The sequence below is a fragment of the Formica exsecta genome, unplaced genomic scaffold (genome assembly GCF_003651465.1).
Source record: "Formica exsecta isolate Colony F162 unplaced genomic scaffold, ASM365146v1 scaffold350, whole genome shotgun sequence".
NCBI classification, from domain to species: Eukaryota; Metazoa; Arthropoda; class Insecta; order Hymenoptera; family Formicidae; genus Formica; species Formica exsecta.
In genome coordinates, this window is record NW_021850753.1 from 329,907 (window position 1) to 339,824 (window position 9,918).

The 9,918-nt window shown below is 31.8% G+C and overlaps 1 protein-coding gene across 1 annotated transcript in view; it reads left to right on the forward strand.

Annotated features, from left to right (window-relative positions):
* Positions 1-2,780: 2,780 nt before the first annotated feature.
* The window catches only part of LOC115238576 (sodium-coupled monocarboxylate transporter 1), a 29,952-nt gene continuing 22,814 nt past the window's right edge, over positions 2,781-9,918 (forward strand). The window contains exon 1 of the mRNA XM_029812538.1: positions 2,781-3,272. The gene's annotated coding sequence lies outside the window, so the exon portion shown is untranslated. The remainder of the gene's footprint in view (positions 3,273-9,918) is intronic.

Consider the following 9,918-nt stretch of genomic DNA (forward strand, 5'->3'; position numbering starts at 1 on the left):
TTACATTGACAAGAAGCAAATAGGCGTATTACATATATATAGAGCTGGTAACATATAAATTTGTGTTATTCATTAACTATTTCGATATATAAACATAATGTAAATATAAATTATATATCTTGAATATAAAATATATATATCATATTTTATTTTTATTTATATAATATCTACAATATATATAATGGAACAGATAAATATAACGTCGCATTAAGAGAATGTTTCCAAATTTACTGGTAAATTGGTTATTGCTTTCTATCGGTGTTCTCTATATCAATGAATATCTATCTTTATCTAAATGTTTCGTTAATACTGCAACGAATAGTATGTAAACTTTATTGCAGAGCTAATATTCGTTACGCAAGGGTGATTTGTAACTTGCCAAATCCAATCTCCATAATTCTACAATTACATTATGGAAATATAACTCTCGCCGAAAGTGGATTACGCGATTGAGAGTCTGTTCGAATCCGCCACTCCGCTCGCGAAATTTCGCGCGCTACTAAATGCGCCCGTTAATTAAATAATCCGGTTATCCGTACCGAGCATTTTGCAACATTATTTGCAACAACAGATTTTCTGCGTTGAATGAATCTCGTAAAACTCAGCATCGGCAACGTCGGGATAACATATCACAAAATTGCAGGCACACGTCAATCATAAATTCTCGAAATTGCAGTGTTGAAAAGGAAGGAATAAGATGAGATGCAACGAGATTAAATCAATCTCTATCATTATGGAATACAGTTGCGAGATGCCGAGACGCGAGTTACTTTCCACTTCAGGCGCGCGGTATGAGAGTTCGCGTTTTAGGTTTCGCGAACAATGCAGCCACCATGCTCGAGGCGCATTACTTGTGATACAGATGTTCTGAATTTTTCGAATACCTTCCTCAAGCTTTCAAATACCATAATTTCACATTTTTAAGTATTGGCTATATCCCAGAAATTTTTAAACAGAACATAAGCCAAACTAAACAATTTCACATAACACTTTTTCTAAAAATATGCATGATATAATAAATTAATAATATAATGTTAATATTAATTGCCTCATCAAATTAGACATTACGTGATTTGACGTGTGCATCGGTCTCCTTTCTCTCTATTTCTTTAAATGCCATTTATACTTTTTGTATTTAAGACATGTACATACATAATTCTTAAAAAATATGGGGAAGCAAATATAAGAACAAATAATATTAATGACAATGTTAATTACAGAGCTTGATAATTAGAATTATTTTGTAGCACGTGACTAGAGGCACGAATTTCTGATTAGCAACAGACTGCGTGATAATGTATCGATAAAGATTAAATGAGTAAGAACTATGTAATTAATTATCTTGTGCATATATACGAATGGTACAGACTCAAGATAATATAGCAACCGTGTTTAAAGAAATAAATAAAGTCTGATACATATCAGTACAAATAGATACACACTCATGTTATTCATATTTGTACAAAAGCTAACTAATTGTATACTTTTTAATCGTTCTATCTTTATTGATTTACCATGTTTTTACAGTCTACTACTGATAACGAATTATCATCTAAACTCACGTGTGTGCTGCGAACTGCTTAACATGCGGCAAATTGACGCGTCCTTTGTCGTTTATGTGTGCATTGTCGCTATGTCAATATTATTAAATAAAGACAATATGACGATACTCTCTTTCTTGTGAAATTCCATTCGCGATCAATTATGAGATTTATCTCTTCAAACACAGACCTGCTCAATAATTTTCCTCAAACAGAATTAAACCTTTCTTAGAGGAGTGGCTAATTGGATACTATGACAGGGGCGCTTACAGGCTTAGAAGCGCTGAGAGCAAATAAAATGACATAGACTTGCATGAGTTATGAATTTTTTAATTAGAATAGTAACTATAATCAAAAAGTAAAATAAATTATTTTAATTATTTTAAAAAATTCTTAATCAGCACACACAGAAAAAGTTTTGGCTATGTTTTACGCTCAGAATAAGAATGTTAAATCTTATTTTTAAAATCAACCGATCAAACAAAATCGGCTAAAGGTACCGCAATTTTTTGAGTCAGCCCTGGATAGAATATATATACGAACGGGCAATCTGCCTAAAGATGCATTGGTCGATCTAGCAGCGCAAAAATATAAAGTTCCGTGACTCAATTCATAAACAAGTGGAATAAAAAAATATTGAGAAGCAGTTATACGTGGCTGCGAGAAATCACTATTGACAATCGAAGCCACTTTAATCCCACGGTATATTTATAGTTTCTAATTCTGTTCCCGTATAGATGGATATAATTTGCCGAAGGAAAATTGTTTGTCGAACAATTTCTGTATGATTGTCGCTATTCGATGAATTATAAAAATATATCCGTCTTCGAAATACAGATTTATTATGTACCATTGCTTTTCACATTAATATGCGCGATAATCAATTTATATGTCAACAATTAAATTAATTTTGTAAATTAAGATAGTAAAATACTCTCTCTCTCTCTATTAATATAGTATCTTAATAAAAATAAATTAATCTCTCTAAGATTAATCATTATAGATGAATCATTATAGACACATAGTCTGTAAAAATAATAACATATGACCGATAAGTATCCATGATTGCAATACAATTCCTGAAAGCAAAGTTATCTGTTGTATAGATATATTTTCCGATACGTGATATTGATAATCTGTCAATCAGCCATCCTGTATCGTCGCGAATGACGTCTCTGACGGACGCGCGCTAGCGTGATAGGCTACTGTTACTTTTTAAATATAGCAGCTGTAGTGTGTGGACTTCCCAGTATTACGGTGGCGGCTGACCACGTCGCATGGTCTGTAATTCACTCGGAATCGTATTCAACTGTGCTGCGAAACGGAACGAATGGAGCTTCTCGAGTGCTGTGAATGAAATCGTGAAAGTCGTATGGTGATTGACTGACGACCATAGATTTTCCTCGACATCTTATCCTCCATCTCTATCGGGGAACTGATCGGATTCACTTATTCAGAACGTGGAAACCCTTCGTAATTTTACGAAGACCGATAGACAGTCAATCGCGAAGCTGACATCTGGATATCCATAAGTATTGCCGAATCACCCGAAATTTATCATTGCCGTGACTAAATAATAAAACGCTGTACGAAATAATGCTTACGTAATAGTAGTATTATCAGCGCGAAAGGAGCACGTTTTCTGACCTTGACGAACTTGGCATACATCGTTCAGAATGCGGATAACGCGGATGCGCTGTTCGATACTATCGAACATGTGACACATTACAGGTAATAGGGTATTTCGATCAATAATATCCCGCGTCATTTGATAAAAACTTTAATGAAATTCAATATTTTTTTGTGTATTAAAGCAAAGATTTAACGATTTAATCCAAATGAGTAACAACTTATGAAATAACATCTCAGTTTAAAAACTTTTTGACGAGAAATTCTCGCGTAAAACACAAAAGATAAAACTTGTAATTTTACACTTGTGGAAAAGTTTCAATATTTCATTATAATATTAGGCGAGCATTTCGAGCTAGAGAACATATAATCTTTTATATCTTTTTATATATACTTTTTATATATATAATAACGAAAATTGAACTTATTTCTTCTCCGAACTATTTCTGTCATTCTTTTTCAATTGGTTCATCGAACAAGTCGCACGACAAGTTTCAATATAGTGCTACTCAGCAATATAATGATTTTAATACTAGGATTTAGACTTTATAATATCCTTCATCTTTTCATGTTAAAATAAGCGGGAAGAATATTCATTCATTGCTCTTTTTGATTCATGAATAAATGTTAAATAATGTTAAAAATCAATTTCTCTGTTAGCAAATTTTAAATATTGAAGATAATTTAATCTCCCCGCCGGAATAATTAAATCCTAAATTATTATTTGTGCAATAATATATAGAGATTTTCACACGTTTCTATTTTAGAATATATTCGTCCTTACTTAGTAAGGTTAGCAGATCAGTTCCTTACGCAACTGCTATGAGTAGTACGTAATGTACTGCAATTATTTTGCAACAACTTTTTACGCAAAACCGATATCGTAATGCTTGAGATATAAGAGCAACGCTGTTAGGTTAGCTTATTAAAAAAAAATTACTTGATGAAAAGTTGGCAATATACATATTTATCTATCTGATAATTGCGACATCAAAAATAAAAAATAATTTCAGTGACAAAAAAATATTTTCTGGTGTAATGCAAAAGTTTTGCGAATTAAAAAAAATATTTAATCGAGATGTGTGTATGTGTGTGTGTGTATTTTTTTATTGTCAAATACATTTAAAGATAATCATGTTATGTATATCTATTATATTTTTTCATCACTGATAAATTTGCATAAGAATTGCAGTGTAGTTATATATATTCTGATTATTATATCAATGCATTATATTTTACGGTATAATTCACTGGCTGAGCCAAAATGTACGAGTTTCATTATAATTGCAAATTCGTTCGATCGCTGGATATGAATTCATTCAAGGAAACGCTCGGATATTACCCATTAGCATCAGAAACGCGATCGGACTACGGCTGTATTTGAAGACGCTGTGATTATTCATATCACGATCCTGCACTTTTCTCCGGGATATTCCCGAGCAGTATCAAGACACTTCGTGCAACGTGTTCAATATATATTCATTGATTTAAATATATTTGATAATATATGAGAACTAATTAAATAAGAATTATATAAATTGCTGTAATATAAAAACATTATCAGAATATCGAATGACCTTCGTCATAAAACTGTTTTCGTAAATCTCTTGGATCGCATTTACACTATAGCTTGGCATCCTACTTGAAATACCATACACATGCAAATATAATATGTACGGCAGCTTGATAAAATCAACCAAATACAAAAGTATTAACTAAAAATTATTCGTTGACGGAATGATGGTTTTATTTTTGCTGACGTAAATTAACGTGTAATAATGATTAGATAAATAGATACAACACGCAAAGATTCGTTAAAAAATAATGAACACGAGATAAAGTTAAACTTCGATAAATACGCTGACCTCGCCTCCAAGCAATGATTCAGTCGCGGTTTACGTCACTTAAAGTAGATATGTTACTTGTTTTCGCGCTGAGATTTGTGTGGTTTGCTAGATGATAAATATAGTCTCCCAGAGTCGCCAAAGCGAGATCCGAATTCGAATAAAGACTTAAGTGTGTTCTCGCACACAGCAAACTAGCTTTTAATAACCGCATCTATCCAGCTTCGTTTTTTTTTTTTTCGAACGCGACTGCACATCTTTGGGTTGGGAGTACACTACAATAGAAGAAGAAGAGAGAAAGAAAATGAGAGCTAGTCTCTTCGTAAAACTTTCCGCAATAATCCGGCAGAAAAAAACAGCAGCGAAGCAGCATCTGACGCTGTCAAAAAGTCCCTAATAGGAATCTGGACGGGCAGAGAGGGAAAGGGGCCTGTAATATGACAGACGCGACCCGTGTCGCTCAGGTTTTTTGCTACAGCAATGGTTCCACCGCCGTCATCAGCAACTACCGCCACGAGCGACACGGAGAACAGTCCAGGTCGTGGCAGTTGGATTTGCATTGTAAAGTTTCCCGTCTCTCGCGTCCTACGTGTGCAATTTCGCTCAATTGCGCCGTCGCTGCTGCCAGCTCTTCGGAACGGGTAAAGCTAGTTACAAAAGCTCCTTCGCTTCTTCCCACCCTCGTCTTCCATCGTCTTCCGCGATCTGATAAAGGTTCATGCATTCCGCTCCCAGAGGGCCCCTGCCCCGATTCAGAGGAATTTTGGTAGTGTTACAACGGAGAAACGTAATGTCGACTTTAGTTACAGAAAAGACATTTCGGACACTTCATTTTCACTATAAATTCTCCGGTAAATTTGGTGTCCTAATTTCTCATTGGCGGAAATTTCATAAGATATCCTTCCTCATGACTTCTTGATTTTTAACATTAACTATATTCTCTCAATTTCTCGTATCAAGTTTTAGAAATTAAGATTGTATTTAAAATAAGATCTCTAATTTAAAATTCAATAAGAGGATAAGATAAAACTGTTGATTAATATATACTTTGATAACAGAATCTATAGTTGAATCAAGATGCAACAATTTTGGGATACATAGCAGCCGTGATTAGTCACGATCAATTTTATTTTATCTCATATTAGAACAAAAGTTATTAAACTCAATTTAAGCGACGAGTTTTAAGAAAAAAAGCAACGAGATAAATCTAGATTAAAATCTTGCGTTAGAAACAATTTCCATATTAATTAAATGTTTCTATTTAAGTTATTAATCGATACATATAACGTTACGTATAACATGTATTATCCTTTCCTATATTTCTTAAATTGCATTAAATAATAAAAAATCCTATGCTTAGTTCTTAAACTGTCATTTATTATTTTAAAATAATACGATAAAATATACTTTTGTGCGCACATTATGTAATTAAATATATTTAATATAATTTCTTACAAACCCTTTTTAAAATCTAATTAACTTAAGTAACTGTTTACATTTTCGTTGTGCACTTGATAGTAAAATGACTTTAATCAATTCTTATATATAAATCCTTTTACATAATATTTTTTATATAATGTGATTTTACACAAAACTTTAGTTATTATAAAATTAAGTGTTCAATTATCCGTTATTTATATACTGCATGGCTAACGTATGCGATGATGAATATGTGGCATAATCCAAAAAATATATGTATAGTAATGATAAACTTCATACTCACATAATGATAAACTTCGTGGTAAATATTTTTATCTTACCAATTATTTTGTATAATCATCTAATTTTTACGGACTTGTGGACGGATATACGACAGGAAGAAGCGCGGCGATTAGGTCAATTATCTCTTGTCTGACGAAACATACATTGCACAATGCAACACAATGCGATATGCCAAATATACACGAATGCGCGCATATATTTATGACTAATTTGTGCAAATCGGTAATTAAAGGAAATTGTATTTATGTCGAACGTACAGAAAGGAATACCGCAACTACATTTGCGGTATTGTGGAATTGCATCCCTGGTACCATGCAGCAATAAATTGTACTATTATGCTCTCCACAGCAATTTGGATTATTAAAATTGTTGTTGGTTGTGTTCTGCTTTTATCATTCTCTTTCTATCTCGTTTGACCTTTCTTACATATACATAATACATTTAATCAAGACACAACTCCGTAATACGATAATAAAAATTACAAAAATTTTTGCAAAAGGATAATTTATATACATTCAATTTAAATTATGCACAAATATCGATAAAATAACAAAAAATGGACATTTTATAAAACGTACAAATTATTATTCTTATTAGATTATAATATTGGTAGAATCGTACAATTTAAAAAAAAAAATCCACAAAAGAATATATTAATAAATTATGAAAGTTAAAGTTTATTCAATCTTCTGCAGTTTTCTTCTTAATGACACTAAAGATGACATTTTTTATTCAATATATCTGAAAATCCATAAAACAACAGATCTAATTTAGAACAGATATAAATATGAAATAAAATAGTATCGAGATAACTGATGACCAACATATAAGATAATAAAAAGCTGTCTAAACTTATTCACTTCTTTATTAATGCTGTCATCTTATCCTTTATAGATTACAAAGAGTAAAGTAAAGTTTTTTTGTATGAGCTAAAAAGGACGTGGAGATCCCAGCAAGTTGGTTTGCAAGTTAGTTCATTGATCGAAACGTGATGTTAGAAACTTTGTTAATTCCGAAACTTTACAATTAAACCGTAGGCAGACTATCTTTGCGCAGTATTAGTGTGAAAAATATGCTAAAATGTGGCGCAGCGCCGAACATCCTCCGACGATATAATTTGACAATCAAAAAGATAAAGCGTATATATAGATAGATTATAATAAATTTAGACAAAATATAATATTAGAGAGATAAAATTATGCAGAAAGTAGTGGCAAACAACTTATTTATTCGTCAAATATTTACAATTTTATTCGACAATTTCAAATGTAAATTATTGCAATGATTTGACAAACCTCGCATCCATATCATGACGTATATAAAGTCATATCTATTTATATATACTACATATATCTTTCATATGTATACCACAATGAGATATTTGTATCGGCTTGACAAATATCTGTCGAGTATATTTGGAACTGCCGTAATGAACTTATTCACTTCTTTATTAATGCTGTCATCTTATCCTTTATAGATTACAAAGAGTAAAGTAAAGCTTTTTTGTATGAGCTAAAAAGGACGATCCCAGCAAGTTGGTTTGCAAGTTAGTTCATTGATCGAAACGTGATGTTAGAAACTTTGTTAATTCCAAAACTTTACAATTAAACCGTTGGCAGACTATCTTTGCGCAGTATTAGTGTGAAAAATATGCTAAAATGTGGCGCAGCGCCGAACATCCTCCGACGATATAATTTGACAATCAAAAAGATAAAGCGTATATATAGATAGATTATAATAAATTTAGACAAAATATAATATTAGAGAGATAAAATTATGCAGAAAGTAGTGGCAAACAACTTATTTATTCGTCAAATATTTACAATTTTATTCGACAATTTCAAATGTAAATTATTGCAATGATTTGACAAACCTCGCATCCATATCATGACGTATATAAAGTCATATCTATTTATATATACTACATATATCTTTCATATGTATACCACAATGAGATATTTGTATCGGCTTGACAAATATCTGTCGAGTATATTTGGAACTGCCGTAATGGGTCAGTTAACACGAACCCGGAGGCGAGTCAAGTGAACAAATTACTTGCTGCAAACTACCTAATTATATATAAATAGAAATTTAATTTTTATCTTTTTTCCAAATATAAAATATTTTTATTAGAACAATTTCTTTCAGCATTAAATGGAAAATTTTTCTATGATTCATGAATCTAAATTTATTTTAAAGAAGAACAATAATATAGTAGTAGAAATCTACCAAGACTCTTAATGGAGATAACGACGATTATCGTGTTGCTATGAAGGACATGCATAAATATTTCCATTCTAGCATAGATTGCGAAATATTTCCGATATCTATAGGAAAAGTCACATGGGTGTATGAGATATTTCAAAAGGCATGATCACACGTAAAATCCATCAACGAGTTTCAACATTCTTTAACAGTTAGTATTTTTTTATTTTTTTTGGTCACAAAATCAATCTACTATATGGACCGATGGAGCGTACACGTCAGCGGACCAAAATCGATTCTCAGAACGAAATGTAAATCGTCAGATAGTCCTGTCGAGCAGAGAACACTCTTCGTGTTGGTTGAAAGTTTAGCACAATACTTCTCTCGTGTTCCCTTATTCACCGATATACAATGTGTTCGCCATAACTGTGCGAATACTATATCCGACCGATTGACTTTCATGAACACGTCAATCAATGGTGTGTGACTTATGTAATATCGCGGTGCGGAAACTCGCGCGGGATCAATGCAATAAAAAATCAGTGGGAAATTGTAGTTATTGTACTTAATTGTGTGTTTTTCCAAGAAAACCACAATGTCGGTCGCGCTAATTAATAAGCAAGTATATATTATCGGTGACAAGAACAAGGAAAAATTTATATAACTCAAGTTATAAACACTTTGCGACAATTTATTCTTTTATCTTCAAACAATCTTTCTGTAAAAATATAATTTGGAAAAACCAGCATTAAATTCTTCGCGGAAACGTGTATATATAAAGTGCTATGAAAACATCCGGTTTTTATTTTAATTAATTATTGTGCTTGTAATAAAAAACTAACTTATCTTGCTAATACATATTTTAAAGATTTGTTACATCAGATTTGCTTTTAATACGTATAATTTAAAATAATAAATGTTTATGTAAACTCATGTATCAGTATTATATTACAGATATACTATTATAATTAAAATTA